Below are 21,305 nucleotides of genomic sequence, written 5' to 3'. Positions count from 1 at the left end.
TTGATATAATTAGTTTAAAAGTAACATATTACATATTGTATTACACATCCTGGACAACATTACTGTATTAACGTCTTCTCTCCATGGCATTACAGTGCATTTGAAGTATTTCCAAATGTCAACCTGCTTATTCAGTCATTAACGTCGGACGCTGGCCAAGTTCCTTATATGCAGCTGTAGGATGCAGCTGGATCTAGACCCTGCTGGTGTGAACCAGATGAAAGGACTTCATTGTGTCCGCATCCTCCAGTCCGCTGGGGTCCACTATGGTCCTCGTGATTTAAACCCATGTCTGCTAGGTGAGGCACAGAACCCTATGTCCGGGTGCAGCCCTAAATTTATGATGGCACCTTCTGTATGCTTTAACTGCAAATGCCCCACAAATAAAATATCCACCTACTGGAATGGAATGGGATGTGGGATCAGGTACAGATTTATGGAATACCAGACCAACGCAGACCCTCATTTAATAGCAGTTATAGAAATTGGGTTTTGTCTCTTCTTTGTCAACATTTCACTATTTTTACCCTGAAAATAGTCCCTTCCACTTCCATGCAACTCTAAATTCTAAAATAAACCTGCAAAACACAACAAAGGATTTGATATCAAAATAAAAACATTAGCATCTTATTACTGCAGTCAGACATTCCACAACCACTAATGACATCATTGACCAACAGGCAACTCATTAACTCTCCCAGTTAATTCCGGGGGAGGGTGTGTTTTGTTTTTGAAAATGTTTTTCTTTGCTCAGTGTGTCTTCTGCATTTCCTTCCTGTTCTTTGTTCCTCTGCTAAACACATCTCACCACGGGACACTCTCTCACCCTCCAGCAACACTTTATATCAGACTATCGCCTCAGTGTATGTTGTGTAACGCGACAGAACATCATCAGTTTGTGGTTTTGTTGTTTTGTTTCAAGGCTTTGTAGTTGGTGAGTACAGAGCATATTGAGTATTAGCCCGAAAAAAAAACAGCATGTCATCTCTGCTTCTCTTGCTTTTCCAAATGCCAGCGCAAAGTCTTAACACATGATTCCCTATGAATAGAATAGCCAGAGAGAGGAATGAACAAAAAAACAGCACCTGAGCACACACACGTAATGCCAGGGCCTGAGCATCATTACATTACACAGTGAAGCTATTCAGGAATGAAAATATTTCGCTGTGACTGGCCAGTTATGACAAAATACAGTTGAGTACATTATTTTCCTAAGGCTCTTTTCTTTTTCTTTTTTCCGTTATTTTTTTTCTTTGCATGTCACCTTTAATACCGCACTCCCTCTCCATATGAAAGCATGCTTAGAATTAGTGATTGCAGGTTACGTGAAGGTCAAAAGTCTGATCAGAACCATGTGTCGTGAGCATTATGTGTACTTTTTTCACGTCAGTCCTCATGGAAATCAATCCTCGCAGTGACCCACCCATGTGCACTGAAAAAACTGCAGAGCATATTTATGAGCTTACTGTTCCCATTCGCATGGCATAAAATCACAAGGGCATGAAAAGTATTGTTGACTAGGATGTGGGCTGACGAAACATGTCTGAGGGCGCTCAGCTATTAAACTGTTGCCCCTTTCACACGTTCTGTTCAAGAGGGGAAGGTTGTGTCTTTATTCTGCCTTACTGTTCTGTATGAAAGTTACAAATATGGAATGTGTCTGCAGCAGAGGTCGTCACAATATCTGATCAACGTCTCTGTAGCTGTGTCTCAATTCAGGGGCTGCATCTGCAGACCGGTTGCGTCACAGCTAAACTGTCCCATTCCAGAGGCTCCTCCAAATGTGTGTCCTTTCATCCCCAAGAAACAAAGGCTCCAACGGGTGGATCATTCACAGGCCAACCTGTTCCAGGATTCATTGCGCTTCAGTGAAGAACAGTTTTTCAAAGAGTTAATTGTGCTGGCAGGCACAGAGAGTCTAACCCATGAGTATCAGGCTTAAACTCAACGAACAGCTAATGGTGAACATGTTAAAAAACAAAGGAGGATTAAAACTTTCTTGTGTCCAACTCCAACTCTGTTGCTCAGTAACAGCAATAAGAGACGTGGCACGCTGGTGATACTGGTAAAATCAAGCTGGTGAAGCCTCTGTAGACCAGAACATATCATTTAGGATTGGCCCACAAAGACTGCCTCCTTCGTAGGCCGCGTATGCTGCCTCCTCCAATGGATGCAGCCCCTGAACTGAAACACAGGCATCGCTGTTGTTTTACACGTCACGCCTCTGATTCTGGAAAGCTGGATCATACACACTGGAGCACTAATGTAGTGGCCTTGTTTGGTTCACTGTATTCAAGCAACAGCGGCATCTTGACTGTGTCTACTTTACAGCAACATACCACAAACTCTTTCTCTTCTACTTTGGCATAGTTGCATCTTTTTTCCATACTATGCAGTGTTTCTTGTTTAATATTACTTTCAAAACCTCCATCTTTATATTCACCAGCAGAAATGTGATGAGATGTTTTATTCAGATTGTCATTTCACTCACATCTCCTTAAAAGACGTAAAACAGAACAAAAATCTAGAATTGTGGGAGATTGTGTTGGGTGTTTGACTTACAGTAGGGGAACAAGAAAGTGACCATACACTGTGTGTGTGCATGAGGTCACGGTGCGTGCACGAGAATGTAAGCTCCAAGTTGTGCACTGGTGTGCAGGGCCGTCCAGCCCTCTTCAAAGCAATCTCTCTCCATATGGTGTTGTGTGCCGTGCGCGGGTCAACTTGCAGCGCCGCCACTCTGGAGAGGGGATTTTCTCCCGGGCCATTGTCTTGTCCACAGAGCCTGCGGAGAGAGCCCGCCGCTTTCAGGGCATCACTGCCGGCCCCTAATATGGCAAATGAATGCATGAGCGAATACGAGGGTGAATAACTGAATGAATAACCAAAGATGATTTACATAATTGCACATAGGATATGTATTTTCTGATGTTTGAGTTACTATTTGCATATTCAGACTGTATAGAAAAGTCAATACTGAAGATCCATCATGTAAATACACTCCTCCCTAAATTAACTGAAAAAATTATTCAAACAATAGTAATGTTAATGGTGTTTTTCGCCCTGAGGACAAATCTCCTCCCTGCCTCCAAAGCAATTGCTGTCAAAAATGTAGCTATGACAGGGTTTTTTTGGCAGGTAAACATCATTCAGAGATAAAAAGAAATCTTCAGTGTGTTGTATACCTTTTCTTCCTTTCATTTTTTTATCTGTTTTCATCGATCTGAGCTCGAGCAAACCATTCATGTTCAATGTAAGGGGTCTTGTTTCACATGTGTGGTGACAGTCTGCCGAAACTCCCCTGCAGAACGTCGCCGCTGTCTTGTTGCATCATTTGAAGTCCTGTTTTCCCTCATGTCGGCCTCCTTTGTGATCGAGATGGATGCGGGGTTTATGCGAGACGACATCTTTTGAACTATTCAAAAGCGCCACGATCACTGCACATTCCTTTTGTTGTCGGTTTAGGCGGGATAAGAGGCCGGTTAACCTCCGGGACGCCTGCTCCAGAGTGAATTCAGTCTGGTTGGTGTGTGTTGACCTGTCTACCCTTCACCTTTTATCTCACTGAGTGGTGCTGGTGTGAGTGCTGGAAGAGGACATGTGAAGAGCCAGACTCTGGCCAGCAGAACCCCTGCCTGGGTTCCAACCCCTCCACCCCCCTCCCCCCCCTATCTGTCTTTCACTCAGTCTTGCTGGCCTGCAGCTAAAAACCCATATTTCATCTATTAGGGTTGAGGTTGGCAGGGGGTTGGAGGGTGGAGCAAAGGGGGGCCAAGCACATTACAAGCCTAAGTACTGTATGTTGCATAGTGGCATTTGACCAGGTCAGTCAGCTTTGTCAGATTTTGCACGGCGCTGGGGAACGGCTCCCTCACTTCTCTCAATCATCTCATTTCTCTGGCTTGTAGAACACAAGCCTTTATGCCTCATTTTGCTTGTCATACTTAAATTTCTCTTGTTTGTCAGCCGTAATTCAGCATCTCATGAATTAGTCATGAGAATAACTGTTTTCATTTAGAGGCTTTAACCTGCGCAAAATCCTCCTTGGCTGACTGGGCAGTAGCACATGCACACACACAGACACACACACACAAACACGCGCACACACATTGGGTGGGTGCTGCAGGCAGGAGTGGAGCTGTGGTAGATATGCAGCGCTCTGTCCACAAACGGGCGGGAATGTAAATGAGATGGCCTGCAGTCCTGATGGGGGGGGGGGGGCTGCTGATCACTGTCCACCACATTAAGCACCACTCGTTCCCGCTCACACGCACAATCATCTCATCATATGCAAAACAGGAGGCTCCCGGTGTGAAAAACAACAACAGGCGCACTAATGAAACACTCGCTTTTAATGTGCTTCTGAGTAGCATGTCATTTGTTGAAGATGGAAAGATGTTGTGCTCTAAAAGCAACATCTTCTGGGGGGAGAGAGGGCCATGGACACACAGTAAAGTGCAGCAGGTTACACTGCTGTCCACTCTGCTGCTGGTTACAGGAGGATGATTTGTAATACTTTTTCTACTTTATTTATAAACTTCTTTTTATAAACTCATTATTAACTTGTCCATAATTTCAACTGGTAATGGTAATACCAGTATTTAGGAGGAGAAATAAATTCTGATGCAGAGATCAAATTTTTTTGTTTCCAGCACATCGCCACCGGCGTTGCCTCCAATCACCAAACACTCTCCTGTCTCATGTCTGTGTCTCCTGCTTTTTCATCCTGGGATGTTTGTTTTTATTTTTGTTTGTTATATTAATGCGTCTGTTGAAAGTTAGAAACATCAACATACGCTCGTAGTGAATACTGCTGTGATCTCACATCAGCTCATTCGGACATTATAGTTTTACTAAGGGACTTTCTCAAACTGCCCCCCTTTCAGGAGATTATCTGGAGTTCAGGGAATGTCTGAAAGCAGCTATAGTCGAAGACGGTAAAAATCGGCCCAGCTCTCATCTCTCCACCAAGTTTGGTGGAATTTGGTTTAGTGGATTTTGTGTGAAAATAAAACCTACCTGGCAGAAGTTATATATATATATATATATTCAGTCAAAGTTAAACCAAGACACTGTTCTGAGAACTAAGATTGGTGGTTGTAATGGGCAGTTGCGGTGCAAATGTTTCCATCCATGTCTTCTTACTGTGTGACTGTTCACACTGTAAAGAATTGTAGACAAATCTATTCAGTACATTGTACGCTTAATGCTTACCTATATAGTGTACCAGTCGAACTGGTTGTATAGATCGCAGGGTGTATGAACCAGCGTTCATGTGCTGCATCCTGCCTGGGGTTAGATTTCGGGAACAGAAACACTTTGACAAGAGCCAGTTAAAAAGAAATCTTGATTATTTTAATATGAGCAAAAAGTATTAAAATGACAAATGGTGGTTTTATATTGGGTCAGGCGACTGGAGACTCCTCTGGTTGTCTGGTAACCTCATATCGACAACAACATTCCACATCCAGTGAAGCCCAGATACTGTAGCTGTAATGTGCTGTTGCAAGGGTCTTGACACATTTTCATAAGAACAGGGGAATTATCCTTTAAGGAGACAACAACCTTGATGAATTATGGAACTATAGCTACAGATAAATGCTGATAGTGGACATCTGCTGTGCTGATTTGTCAATAGAATTGGCTTTCGGTCACAGTTGCAGTCAATAGGACAACAGACAGGACTGAGACCCGGCACAGATCCTTCAGTGGACTCATAATAACTTGACATATTCTGACAATATGTTCGACGGGCGCAGCACATTATCATGCCGTATTTGTCAGCGACAAATACAACAAAAGCCTCCACGTCTTGTGTACTTTACTCAGATTTACCCTCCAGTCCAGTCAGCAAACAAGCTCTGCAGAGGTTATTTACAGCAATAGTGAGTTCTGCAACGGTTAACACATTTGTTCTCCCTGAATGCTTCATTAATTAAATTGTGTCGGTGCAATATGTTCACTTAGCGACATGCCTACCTATTTGTTCCTTAACGTGACAGTGTGGAGCTTCCTGTCAGGAGTGTTTTTGTTTCCTCTTACTGTGCTTCCAGCATTCAAATGTGCTGAACACACAGAGTGTGCCCGGGTGGCTGAGGAAGGGAAGGGAAGGAGAGTAAGCAGACTGGAGTAAACAACGCTTTGGCTCTTTAAATAAAACATTTGTTTGTGATTGAAGCTTCATGATGTGAACAGCATGACCTGTTTTACTGGGAGTCTCTAAACAGCCAGCCCGTCGCCCTCACAGAAACAGATCCCATCTCGCTACCCACAGACGCGCAGGCCTATTTATATTGCATGAGAACAAATTCTTTGACAACTTGAGTGATAGATTTGTACAAGGTCTAAATGTTTTTCTCTTTCTCAGAGGCCCTGTCTGAGTGACATAAATTGCTATTAATAAAAATTTTAACAATACATTGCAAATGAGTTTTTTCTGTTAACATGGCATGAGCACGAGCAAATGGTTCTTGTTGAGGGCTTCCTGGGAATAAGGGCGCTGCTGTCTGAGTCAACATACGAAGAGAGGCTGTTGGGGAGTGAATAGAGCATGTGGTGCTGCGCTTGTGTGTGGAATAACACAAGAGTGAACAACTGAGACAACACAACCTAACGGACAGAATATATTTTCTGAAGGAATCTATCAAATTCTGCTATAACAAAAACAATTTAGAGGTGTTTAATGAAAGATACCTTCATGTTGTACTATGTTGTTGTTTTTAAGCTCCATCTATTTACTTTTTAGCTTCGGTCATCTATATATTGCCAAAATGTTCACCTCTATATGACGGAGCCTGTTATTGTAGAGAAGCGCAACTTTTCCTCTGTAAAGACTCAGTGCTCCTAACTCTTCCTGCCTAAAAATCTTTGTGAAAAAAGTCGACTGTATGTTTTGTTCACTATACAGAGAAGCAAATTCAGCCTCTGGTAAGAATGTGTCATTTTGCAGTAAATAGAGGACCTCATATGGAATTCACCTCAATTCTATTGTATATATATATATATATATATATGTATGGATCGTGGTGGCAGCTGATCGTGGATTGATATGGTGGATTATGGATCGTGGTCATAGATAGCGGTGATAAATAATAATCGTGGTGGTTGATCATGATCGTGGTGGTGGCTGATCACGGACTATGATTACAACAAGACTGATTGATATACAATATGCCTACTCACATATTCTACCATTAATGGCAACAACGCTTCCATTTCAGGAGTCATTGCAGCTCTCATTATCTCTATCACACATTTTCTTATGTATAAATACTTTAAATGTTGACAAACCTTTGAATTATTTTTAGAAATCAATGTTGTAACTGGACCTGTTATTTGACACAAAAGTCAAAGTAGTGGTCAGTTTTGTTTTCAACAAAGATTATCTATTATTTTAAGCAGTTCCTATCCCACTGCTTCTTGTTCAAGTGCACATTTTTCTAGTATCTTTGGTTTTAATTGGTTATTTGATGCTCTAAAATCAGGGTGAAACACTATGATTGACAGCTGAGACTGACTCATGATAGGTCAAGCACATGCATCAGCGGGACCTCGCTGCCGCCGCTCCACATCCTGATTGCTGCTGACCCCATATGTGCAAGATGGCAGCTTCGTATCTTTATTACTTTGGCTCCATTTCTGGATAGCGGTAGGTTGTGGAGACATGACATCAATATCTATAAGCATATTATAATTAATGTCTTTTCTGTGTTAGGTGTAGATGTAAAGTTCAAAGCTACATCTAGGCGTAGATGTTAAGCTTGAAACTTCTCTGTATGTTTTTGTGTTTATTTCTCAATCTCCTCTTTCATTGGTTCAGTCCTCATTAAAGGCTGGCTGCGCTGTGTTGAGTGTGCGCACAGACAAACAAACACACAAACAAACACACACACAGCTGCACGAGGCCGGCTGACAGCAGCAGGCCAGGATTCCACAGCTGCCTTCTCCTTCTCCCCTCTTCGTGTTTTGCCTCTCACTTTGTGCTGAAATAATTAACTACGTGCATTTTTTAAGGCGGGATTACAGTTGTCTAATTGTAGTGAGCGTTGTCATGGAGACTATCAGGCTATCGGTGAATAAACAGCCTTACTTGGCCGTGTTTGGCTAAAATGGGGCTTTGTGCAGATGTCAGACACAGATTTATGATGGTGAAACAGATTATGTTTGGCAGGAAAATCAATAGGCTGACCACTCTGGACTGGCTGCTTATTTTGATAAACAGTCTGTGGATGTAACCTGCCCAGAAGCTTGTCTCCTCATCTGTTTGCTCTGAAGCTGAATTAGCTCTGAATTAATGCAAAAGTTTACTTTCCACAGCAGTGTTGCCGTCAGGTTCTGAGTTTGCACACATTTACCATTTACTGCTGTAAGGCTTGTGAATATTTAATAAGGTCCAAAATATACAGCAATATGCTAAATTAACAACATTACAATGTTAGTTTGATACATTTACTTAAATGACAAATAAATGTTTTTTCCTTTAGGTAACTATAATCCTATTACAGAAATATTTAAAACAGACTGAGATATTTGTCTAAGCAAGTATAACTGACCAATAAAGTTAAGATCTGTGTATACCTCATTTACAGGTAATATGCGGAGAAGTTGTAATGAAATTTATTATTGCATCATGAAGAATTTATGTAAATTATTCACAGACATCGGGAAAATAAGATACGGTTTTTAGTTTTTATTAGAAGTACATCCAGAAGTCAAAGAGAAAAAAAACTGACAGCAAAAGGTTCATGACAACCACAGTGAGTTATTATGTGATGTATAATAGTAATGTTGGTGACATATTGTTTGTATCTGGACCAACAAGTATATGATAAATAGTTGTGATGAAGGAAGTTGTCGACAGATATAAACTAAAACTAAAAACAACATAGGAAATGCTAGAAACCCCAAAATGCTGCTTTTGCTGAGTATAGTAGTTATTGTTATTGTCTGATCATTTCTTCTCGAGAACATGACTTATTTATATACGTCAAACATAAAAACATAAAACCATATTTTTGAATGAGAGGTAATTTCCCCTTTCATATTATAGGACTGGTAGTAATGAAAATACTAAATTTTAACTTATAGCTGTAGAAAAGTCAATGTATGAAAACCTGTCTATAGCAGATACAAGTAGTTAACACAAGACTGACATATTATCACCTTGCACTTATCAGATAGATTTCAATTGTTCAAATATATTAAAAATGACTCGTCCATGCACACAAAAGTTAGTTTTGGAGTACCACAAGTTTCTATCCTTGGACCGATACTCTTCGCCTTATCCATGTTTTCTTCAGGCAACATAATCAGAAAGCACCACCTAAACTTCAATTGTTACACAGATAACACCCAGCTGTATTTATCTATAGAGGCTGATTATTCACATCACTTAGTTAAACTTCAGGAATGTCTCAAGAACATCAAGGCCTGGATGACCTAGAACTTTTCAATTCAGACAAAACTGAGATCATATTACTGCTGTCTTAGCTTCTCTGCATTGACTCCTTGTAAAATTCAGAATATAACTCAAGATCCTTCTCCTCACATATAAAGCCCTTAACAATCAAGCCCCTTCATGTAAGAGCTTGTGACACCATATTGTCCAAGCAGATCACTTTGGTCCCAAACAACAGGCTCTCTTTCTGTTCCTAGATTCTGTTCGAGCAGAACAGGAGGTAGAGCCTTCAGCTAATTATCACTCTTATTGTTTTCATTATAATAACTAGTCCATCAGAGCTGAAACATAATGGTACACAACTCTTCTCTCTCTCTTCTCTCTCTCCTCTCTCGAGCTAGAGGTTTCTCCCAGTTAATGAGGGAGTTTTTCCGCTCCACCGTGCTGCTCATTGTGGGAACTTTTGGGTTTCTCTATAATTTTTATGGTCTTGAACTTCTATGTAAACTGCCTCCAGATAATACATATTATGATTTGGCACTATACAAATAAAATTGAATTCAATTGAAATTGGTATAATGAAGAATACTTATTTGTGGTTCAGCCCATGTTGTGAGTCTAATCTCTCACTCTTGCACCTCTGTTTTTGGTCTCAACCAACCCCTGAGGGAAATATCAATCAAACTACTAAATACTCATTTCTCTGTAGGTAGTTTTTCGAAGCTTCTTAGAGCTGTTCAATAAAAAAAAAAACAGCTAAAGTAACATGATGTTATTGAATACAGTCCTATGCTACTATCACAAGTGCATGTAGCTCTGACCAATGTCTAATACGGCACATCCAACACAAAATGTAGATGTTTGTCAAACCTAGAAGAGTCAGATAGTGATGTTTGTTTAATCTCATTGCAAAGCCACTTGTTTAACACTCAAATGATATGAACACTTTTGTCTTTTCCTTGTGTTTTCAAGACTGACACAGAAAAGTTGCAGTAAGAAATAAAATAGTGAAAAACTAAAAACAAACACCCAAAACAAAATAAACAAATACGGGGCTGTTTGTCTAAAGTATCTCTACTGGTGTTATAATGCATGGTCACAGCATTATTCGCACATGTAGCCAGGACAATGCGCTTTCATTTGAACAGAATGTTCGATTCGTCTCCAAAGTTTTTCATGAAGTTATAATGATTAAACTGTATTTCAGTGAGACAGTATGTTTCAGGCAGAAGCTACTGCGAGGTGACATCCTTGCTCTGCTCTTATTATGAAATAGATGCTTGGAACAGCTCACCAAGGGATGGTCGGCTCATAACTCTTCTCCCTCCTGGGCCGTTCAAATCGATTGTAGAGCTTGATTCTATTGGTCACTGTAAATTTCTTATGATTTTATCAAAGCGGTGTCATTGATTTTGACATAACTCCTGCTGCTGTGGGATCTGTGAGAACTGTGAGACACGGTCGCGATGCAGCACCAACATGACTGATGCTCACTTGATCTACACAGTATTAAGTAATAAACGTAAAAAAAACATCAATCCTTTAATTTCTCATTCATCAATAAACACAAGCTGTCATCAACCTGGAACAAAGATGCTCATGCCATTTAAGTCACTGAAGTCCACACTACGATCTTGTTTTTTTTTTTACCTAAACAATTATCAAGACATTCCATCAAGTGTGGTCTTGAAAGCATTAACTACTGGAACATTTGAAGAGATTAAATGTTTGCATATTTAAAAAAATCACACCGTGTCCCTTGGCTCCAGGACAACATGTTTAGGAGCTGGAGGAATGCAGTTATCTGAAGTTTCATCTAAAGTCCAGATGTAGTGAGGCCCTCACTAGGCCCTGTAATCAACACTTAATCCCTATTCGTGCATTAAGAGAGAAGGATATGTCTTTAATATATTCACTTCCCACACATGCCTGCAAACTTCAAAACGAGTTCAGCTAACAGTCAGGAGAGGAACATTCCAGGAACAGGAAGACAATAATGCCGGTATCCCCCTCAGGGTGCACATTCCCATTGTTGTGAGCCAGGTTAATGTACTTACAACAAGGTTTATTATACTGCAGTGTACAATAGTGAGGCTGAGGAGTGCAGCAGTCAAGTGGTGTAGGTGAGAGAGGAGGCTGATCACTGAGGTTGTGAGGAGTAAAGACTCAGATACAGAAACATTTATCTGTTTGTGTGAAGCATTGTTCAGATTTATGAGGAATCCTGACCCGAAAAAGTTTTACAAGCAGTGTTTTTAAATAGACCCTATTAACACTGATGCTTTGTTGTTATGTTGTTATACTATTAAATAGCCAGCAGAAATCAGGTAACTGCAACCTGATAATTGGTCTGTGGAGATTCTCAGTCTTCCAGGTCATGGTATGTCCAAGTGCTGAAAACAGGTCAACTGGATTTGGTTGAGTTTCTTAAAGATGTTTCGGCTGTCATCCAAGAGGCTTCTTCAGATCTAACTGACTGTCACCTGAGAGAGTGGACCCATCCTGCTGTTGGTTTTGTTGGGAGATGTTGGGAGACGTTGACCCAGCCTACCCTGAGAGTCATGTGTCCTAAGATGTGAGTTGTAGCGAAACTTCCTGGTGATTGAAGTCAAGACTGTATTGTATTTGGCTGATAGGTGGTTTTTAGACCTCCTCCTTTGTTCAGAGATGGTTTCTCTAGTTTGACGTAGATGGCTTCCTTCACTCCTCTTTCAAACCATCTGTCGTCCCTGGCCAACATAAACCCCCCCTGCTTTTAAACAGAAAACAGCCAAACATCTGTCTCAGATCTTTGTCCCCATATTCCCACAAATTTTTACCAGATCTCGCTCCTTCCATGAAACTTTCAAATACACTAGTCAGAAATCAAAGCAATAAAAGTACTGTAGTACAGAATATCAAGTATACTTTACAATAGAAATAATATCTCAAGTAGGAGCAACCTCTGTATAAATCTTTGACAGATGAAACAATTATAATGTTTACTACACATATTACTCCATGACCCAGAGCTACCTGGATATTTCTTAATTTTCTTAATTACAAAAACTAGTTTCATGGTCATAAACTGATCTACCCACAATGCCGCTGCACTTTGTTTTCAATCATAACTGTGTCCCAATTCAGGAGCCTCATCCTTCGTTGGCTATATTCGTAGACCGAATGCTAGGCTTTCCCTATTAAGGGCTCCGACGAATGCAGCCAACAAAGGAGTCCTTCCAGGCCTGAGCAACGGAGGATCCACAACGTCAGCTGCGTAGACCTTCAAGATGCGGCCGCTGAATTGAGACACATCTCATGACTGATTGAATTTAGCCCACAGTTGTCGATGGGGTCCACTGGAGTCACCCTCCCCACTCAGCAGGCCCGGGGGTCAGAAGGGGGCTTTTAGGCTCCACTGAGGGGCCTGCTGCTCATCAATATTGCAAAGAGATAAAGTAGACTGGTGGTGCAGCCCGGGTGTGTCGAAGCCTAATCAACCATCACTGTGCTCCAAACCTGGAGTGAAACAAGGATATAGATTTGGGGACACACTTCACCACTGTTGTTAATAATTTAAGGAAATATATTGCTCCTATAGAAACTCACCTAATTGTCAGGAGATAAATACATCTGATAATACATCACACTGTTTTTTGAGATGTCAGTCAGTCTGTGACAACTCACACCAAACCTTATTATATCAAGAATCAACTGCAAAGCACTTGACTCACTCTTTCATGGACCCCCACAACTCCTGGTCGGGACGTGTTTCTTGTCGACAACAGCAGAGGAATGTACGCGGCAGCTCAAAGGAATGGAGAGATTACCTTTATTTCAATTATAAAGTACACTGCGTATGACTGGCTTTGAACCCAGCGGGGGAGCTGAAGCCCTGCACGGTTTTCTTTCATTACGGTGCGGTACCTCAGCAACGCACAGTGCCACAATAAAAGACCAATGAACGGTGCACATCCTGTATTGATTTGTTTGCTGAATATCAGAGTGAATTTTCAGATGTATTTATAATGGGCTTATTAAAGCTGCCTTTGATCTAAAGAATACAACAACAACAGAATAGTCTATGTTGTTTGCAACTTAAATCCACTGTGGGAAAAATGTCAATATGAACTGGGGGTTTTCAGCAGTATTCAATTACTTTTCCTTTTAATCATAAAATGTAATCACTTTCACAGGTGGGGGGTGGGCTCAGTGTGCTTATTCTTTTCTATGATTGAAGCAAAGCTGTCCATCCACTGGCATTAGTCCAGATATGACCTTCTTTTGTAAATGAAATATTCTTTTTGAAATACAAACAGCTTTAATTATTGAAACTGACATTGTGTTTGACTTTGAAAGACTGTCAGCTGTTGACATTGGATAAAGAAATAGAGAATTGTGGGGGATTTCTGCTCTCGGCACTTGTGTGATGGAGACACTTTTTTGGAGGTGACTCGTCCGCTCTGAGAGTTATTGAGGCGGGCGACCGCCAAGACAAGAGATCTGATGAATTGATGATTAATGTGAGAGGGTTTAAAGTAAGGATGAGGATCAACTCTCTCCGCGCTCGCTTTTTTAAATGATGCTCAAGTGGAGTCAAATGAAAGAACAAATAAGAAATACAATATCAAGTGAAACTCGATGGACACTCACATTATTCATTGGGGGGGAATAAATTGCTGGTTGAAGCGATAGCAAATTCAAATGGGGGAAGTAAAAGTGAGGAGATAATTTCGAGCGCCATTTACTGGAAAATAAGGACACTGAGGTAAATGACAGTTATACACAATGAGATGTTTTATGTGGACTGGAAACGAAAAAAATACTACTTCATTCAAGAAAAACATGTGAAGTCAGTTAGTGAAAGACATATACATACCCCTAACAGCCTTCTCTGGGTAGATCAGCAGAGGTATTGCAGCATAACTTGTGTGACAGTGCAGCAGCAGGTGTTTCCTCAGATATGTTGTTGAGATGTTACCATAAGTCAGTTGTGTTTGACAAAGCTTTTCACAATTGTGTCGACCCACAATTCAGAATCTGGTCAAATCTTGACCTGAAAGAAAAAATCACTGCTTTGTGTTGTCAATAAGCTGCAGGTGCAAACCAGTAAAATACAGATGTCAACGCTTTTTACTCAGTTTGCAAGCAACAGAATCATTCACATCACAAACTGTCAGGTGAATTTCAACTAAATTTGAAATTAAATAAAATGTTCGCGAAAACGGTGATCATATAGTTATTTCAGTGATATTTCACAGATAATAAATGAAAGTCTTCTGATCGTCACCCTTCTCCACATATCTTTCCATCCTGCGTGGCATGATGTACATGTGTGGGCTTTTTTTAGCGAAGAATCTGTTGTCCATATTTAACGGCCTCTCAAGGCAAACAGTTGCTACTGCCTTCTTCGTCTGCAGATGAGAAAACTGAAACAAATTTACACTCCTCATGGATCCAGTCGTTTGGAATTACAGAGTGGGACGATCTATAAACACTTCTTTCTGGTGGACAGCCATACCTGTTTCATATTAAGTCTATGAGAGTCGTGGTTATCTTTAGTTTTTCAGATGTGGTGCGGTGGGTTTACTTTAGGCTTTGTAATGGGGTCCACACTGACTTCATGTGCTGGAAGAAACTGCAGCCTGAAGTTATTGGATCCTTTGCTTAGAAACCTGCTGGTGAGAAGATTTGATAAAGTTACAGATAGTGAAGGGGACGCTGTGTGATTCCCACTAGCATCACTGTTGGTCATGCCTCCACTCCCTGCCTTACTGATGCTTCATCCACACTACGACATTTTCATTGGAAAATGCATCAACATCATTACGGATACATCTTTCTTACACACTACTCGGTTTGGAAAAGCTGCTGGTTTAGTCTGGACGAGCAGAAATGGAGATGTTTGAAAACAATGACATAGACACTCACAACTGCTTGCTGTGTGGTTGCTTGATATGCATTTTCAGGCCAAAATCCTTGTGTGGACAGAGAATGTTCTAGGAGTGAGAGCCCCTCAACTGCCAAAAAGAACTTATGAATTTCTCTTTCCTCTTTGTTTTGAAGAGGTGCAATGTATAGAGCAGGCAGAGCCAACTAAGCCGTTCAGAGTTGAAATTCTTCAATGTGAGACGATCTGTCGTCCTCGCACACTCTGACTGCAGCGCTTGGTTAAAGCACCGTTCCACATTAGACCAGAGCGGTGAAACAGTTTGATTTGTGCAAATATGATTCATACATAAAAAAATGATCATGCTGTTAGTAATGTTTTCCTTTTTATGGAATCCGAGGCACCGGAGGTTATTTTACAACTGGGACTTTTATCCTGAACGGGTTGTCGAATAAGCCTTATATAAAACCTCCCCACACACAGCGCATGAAAACATCAGTAAATTTTAAATATTTATAAATCGTTTTACTGAAGAAAAGCTATGGAGCAGCGAGCTGTCAGCAGATGTGTCGGTGGCAGAGAGAATAGAGGAGTTTTCCTCCTCTCTCGAGGGAAGACAATGCCGAAGTTCTTCTGAGGGCCATGGTTTTCATCAGCGGCTTGCTGCACGCCAGTGGCAGGCGCACTGGTTTGGCCCGATCACTAGACAGGAGACAGAGGGAGGGCAGGTCATACATTTCTATTAGTTTAGAATATTATACATCGTTGGAGAATGGACTGAATGTATTTATCCACGGCCGCTGCTCTGCCAAGACGAAGCCCCCGACTGAAAGACGGAACTGATGGCAGAGAGGATCAGTTCATTCACTGTAAACACAAAACAAAACCACTTGTTGTAATATGACATCTCCTTAATTTTAACTTTATTGGGCACAACACCACTAACAAGAGCAAACAAAGAGGAGATTGTTCAAGTCTTGTGCGAATTTTGCTAATTTGAGGGAAAGTTAAACCAACAAACGTGAATAAATAAACAACCCTGTTCCTCCAAAGACTCCATTCTTCTACATTTCAAGCACTGCGGTGGCTAATTATAGCCTTAAGACAGGCGCTTTGATGCATTTTCCCTCAGCGGGAATCTCTGGCTTCTCTTTTCCTGAAAGCGCTTTACTGTTGCTCCGGAGGTAAACTGCCTGATGGCGCACAGCAGGTTCTGATCACTCTGAGCATATAGTGCATTTATCTGTGTGTGTAAAGCAGAGCAGGCGATTGAGAGAGAGTTGACCCGATGTGGTCTGTGTTGTGTAATGGCAAGAGAACTGACACTTCCCCCGTCTACATCTTTATGCCCATTCTAGACGTTTGAAGCCCTGGAAAGGCAAACCGCAACCCAGGCTGGCAGGGAGAGCGCGTCTCCACAGCAAAAAATAAAACCTTCCTGGTTAAACTTTGCGGACTGTCAGCGGTGTGGCCCTCCACGTCTGCCATTGGCAGGCCGGTTAGCGTGTGTGCAGCGCGAGCCCAAGATCAACAGTGAAGAAGGGGAAACCACCCCGGGTGTCGGCAGACCGCTGCTGTTGGGCCCGTCACACGCAGGAGGGTTGCTGCTGTCACACTCGAATGCACGAAACCGTAAACTTGTCTGGCCCATATGAAATGCTTGGGAGGGAGAGAAGAGGAGATGGGGGGGTGGGGGATTGTCTGGCCTTGTGCTCATGCAGGGGGGGAAGTGTATACCCTGGGCACTGCCGTTTCCTCTTGGCTTGCTTCCCGGCCTGTCTTCAAGCCCACGCCTCGAACAGGAATCCAGGCTGCCTCACATGTGAAGAAGTGTGAATGTAGCGCGGGGGGGGGGGGGGCGCTGGGGTCACCGTGAGGCTAAAAAGCAAAGCAGTGACGCAGCTCCACCGTGCTCCCCTCTTATTAAAGCCAACCCATGGGTGACATATGACATCCAGACAGGCAGGGAATAATTGTTTTCACCGATGCTCCCTGACGATGCCTGGTCCGTGTATGAGGCTCCTTGTCTCGGCGGACCGCCGCTCATGTGTTTCCCATCAGGGAAGTCTGTGGTTACCTTCCTGATTTTGCTGGACTGGAAAAACATAGCTAATATGGTGTGATCTGGAAAAAGCTTTGATGCAGGGGCTTTACAAATAAACCTCCGAATGCCATATGGTTTGCATTCATCTCTTAATTTATTTCCTATAAATGTCTATTGAATATTCTGTGGAGCCAACATGTGTGTAACCAGACTTGGAAAACAGAAGGCCGGGGGGAGCAGTTTGTGGCAAAGTGTGATTATTACGATTTGTCCTTTTTTTTTTCTTCTCCTTGCTTCATGATAGATGAGACGCAACAGCTTCTTCCAAAACAAGCAAATAAGAAAACATGCAAACAGTTTCCCTCTGAGCGTCACCTCACCGCTCCAGCCCAGACACAAAGGAAATCTGAACTCAAGCTCGGGCAATTCAAATGTAATGATTGTAAGTTGACGATGACTCATCAGCTGACAGACTTTTCCCCACGAAGTTGGATATTGAGTTACCACTGACAGAGAAGTCAACAGACAGCAGGCGTCCAGCGGTGGAGGACATGGAAGTGAGCTTTTTTTCCAAACGCAGCACAATTTCCAACGGAGGCTTCCAAACCAGTAAAGATATAACCTGCTTTCTGTGTGAGGCCTCGCTCCGACTGCAGGGAGCCCAACATTTGTCATCAGCAGCTGCCTGTGTGGGTGTCAGCTTCATAAAACACACAGCATTTTGTTCCTTTATTACGCTCGGGGCCATCTCTGCAAAAAACACAGAGGAACAAACATGTCAAATGTTGATTTCACAGTTGCAGTCAACAGTAAATTAAAAACAGATTTTCCACTTGACCTTTTTCCACGATGACGTGTTAAATGTGTGCGGCTGTATGAAAAAACTCACAGGAAGTAGCTCGAGTGTCAGACTTTTATTTTGTGCATGCTGATATTTCAGAGACGCACAGCAAGATGAACCCAGAGTGTGAAGGAGGGGGGAAAGGGGCAGTGGGTTTAAACTAACAAAACAAAAAGATGAGTGTAGACGAAGCGAGAGTGCCGGACACTGAACAGCAGCCTCGGAGGACGTGTCACGAGCCATTTGGTGGCCACTTTAAGCCAAAACAAGACGTTTTGAGCACGTCTGAGGCTCCTGGCGGTGTCAGCGCCACACTGTGCTGTACGCGGAGCAGCGAGCTATTAAAGGATGCATTTGCAGCATGTGACACTTAGCAACACATGGTAAATATGTACCAGGCAGAATATTCATGCCTATCCCTGCAGGTCCGACCGAGCACATTTCAGAGCGAGATAGTGGAGTCCAGTATTTACTTTCAGCGGGGTGAGAGGAGGAGAGGCTATAATCACTGATTGAAATGTAAATGTGAGGTAGCTACCAGAAGTAGCAGGGCGGGCGAGCGCGCAGAGTGGGGATATGAATTACAATCTGTCCGACAAATTTTTCTCATCGGACATTATGTAAATGTGGGATAAGTGACTGGTGGTATTTGAAGCAAAAATCAATGCAGGAGGCGATAAGTGAGAGTGGTTGACAGAGTGGTTGTGAATATCCACGTATACTTTAAATTCAGGGAGGATAAATTTGATCATGTAAAAATATGTTCATTACATAAGGGTCTCTACATGCAAATAGAAGAGCAGCCGTTGTTTGAAGTTAATATTTTGTGCAGCTTATTGTTTTTCTGATTTACAATTATAACTGTAACTTTAACCTTTTGGGCTCTGTTCTAAAAAACATCATTCTTGCATTATATATTATAACATAAAGCATTATATATCTATATTGTTGATTTAAATCTCTACTTAGAATAATAATAATAATATTTATTCACATAGCACATTTCAAAGCATACCTTCAAGGTGCTTTTCAAGTTAAGAATAAAAAAATGAAGGCAAATAAGGAAATAGTTAGAAGCAATTCAAAGTTTAAAGTTCCAGTGTGTATGATTTAGGGGAAAGGGACTTATTGGCAGAAAAATATAAAATAATCAGAGGGATGTTTTCACTAGTGTGTGTTTCATCTAAATTTTACAATTGTTGTTGTTGCTTCTTCACCCTAAAATGGACCCTTCATTTTTTAAATTATTTATGTAAATTGATTTTTACAGTCGTCCGAACTGGACAAACTCAACACCGTTATATGGCAGCTGAGGCCAGCCACAGGTTTGTCTTTCATGTTTGGAAGGTGAGCGGGATGGAAGGGGTATTCAGCTGCAACATGCCACTCCACCACTAGATGTCACTAAATTATACACACTGAACCTTTAAAAAATGTACAGATGAGAAAAGAGTAAAACCAGATAAATTATTAAATTGGTCAGTATGATCAGAGCTATAGGAGAAAGCAAGCCTATAAAAAAGATGTCAAGTGTTTAGTGATGTCAGGACTTTGGCTCGCCACTCACTGAGTGTCTTTGTTACAGATTTGATGATTGGTGCTGTAATTGTGTTGGTTTTTTTTGTGGGTGGGCAGGACAAATACATGGTTATAGCCAGTTATGCCTGCAACGCGTTACTCTAATCTGACCACTTTTTTCAGTAACGAGTAATCTATCGTGTTACTATTTCCAAATCAGTAATCAGATTAAAGTTACTTGTCCAAGTCACTGTGCTTTACTCTTTTGTCATTAATAGTAAAATATATATTTTATTTCTTCTTGCGTCTCTGGGAGTGAAGTCATGTAGCCTGTACAGTACTGTTAAAAATGCACTTCGAATAAAGTGAGTGTTGGCAAAACCGGTTGTCTTTTTTATGTTGAGGCGGCGGGGGTGTTGTCGGCAGCTGCTGATTGTAACTAATAAAGTAACTTGTAATCTTACTTAGTTACTTTTAAAATCAAGTAATCTGTAAAGTAACTAAGTTACTTTTTCAAAGTAGCCTTAAATCATAGTGGCCCTTAATCTGCTTTCAGACATTCACTGAAGTCTGGATTTTCCTGAAAAGTGTCCAGAGCTGCTATGAACACTAATCAGAACTTTCCCAGCCAGTCCCATGGTAAAATGTCTTGAAAAAGTCAGATTGATACTAAGTGAGAAGACGGCAGAACAATGTCTATGTTTCTATCACTAGCAAAAGCATTGACAAACTGGAAGAAAACAAATATCTCAGGACGAAAAAGAAGTTTCATATACACCTAGAAGACGCCAACAAAGTTGTCAACTTGGAAAGATGAGATTCCAGAGCTTTGGACGCTGTGCTGTTAACGACATGTGTGATTCCACAGTGAAATGTCCACATCATGTCCTGCCTCCTGCTGCTCTACCCAGACGCCACCCCTCACCTGAATGTTCTGAATATTTTCTTGTTGTCTGAATCAGACAATCTCCTGCTGCGTTCTTCTAATGTTAAAGGCAAACTACGTGTTGTTGGGAATATCCGGGAGTTATTGTTTGAAAACAGCGGTACACAGTATCAATGTTCTTAGGATTCATAGTGTTTTCAGTCAGTACCAGGTCCCTCATGCTATAAACCATAGACTGTATATAAAGATGGATAGAAGATGGCTCCCCCGAACTGACCCTTAAGTGTTTCGTTCGCCCCCTGGTGGCTGCATAGACTTTGTCCCTTAATGAGCAAGATGGCAGCGTTTTTTATCTTGGATATTTTGGCTTCATTTCTGAATAGCGGGAGGACGTGGAGACACGTCTAGTACATGGCATAAACCCACCAAGAGGTTTAAGGCTTTTTAATAAAAACTCTCCACTTATATCACACAGAAAGCAGAATGTAAATCTCCTTTCATATTTAAGTCAAAAGTCGTGTGGGCATTTGCTCATGAGAAATTCTGAACATCACGTAATATTTGGAGGAAACATGAAAACAGATGCTGACCAAAAATAACATCAAAGTAAACTCCTGCTTCACAGTTTTATATTTTTTTGGCCTCTGTTTAGAAATGGAGCGGCCTTGACAGGGGGTGGGGGGGTAATCTGGGCGGACTAGCCCGGTCTGCACCAAGCCCTGTTCCCTGGTCTGTAAACAATAGGGGTGT

Source organism: Platichthys flesus, chromosome 2 (genome assembly GCF_949316205.1).
Source record: "Platichthys flesus chromosome 2, fPlaFle2.1, whole genome shotgun sequence".
Taxonomy (NCBI): domain Eukaryota; kingdom Metazoa; phylum Chordata; class Actinopteri; order Pleuronectiformes; family Pleuronectidae; genus Platichthys; species Platichthys flesus.
Note: the sequence above shows the minus strand (reverse complement) of the source record.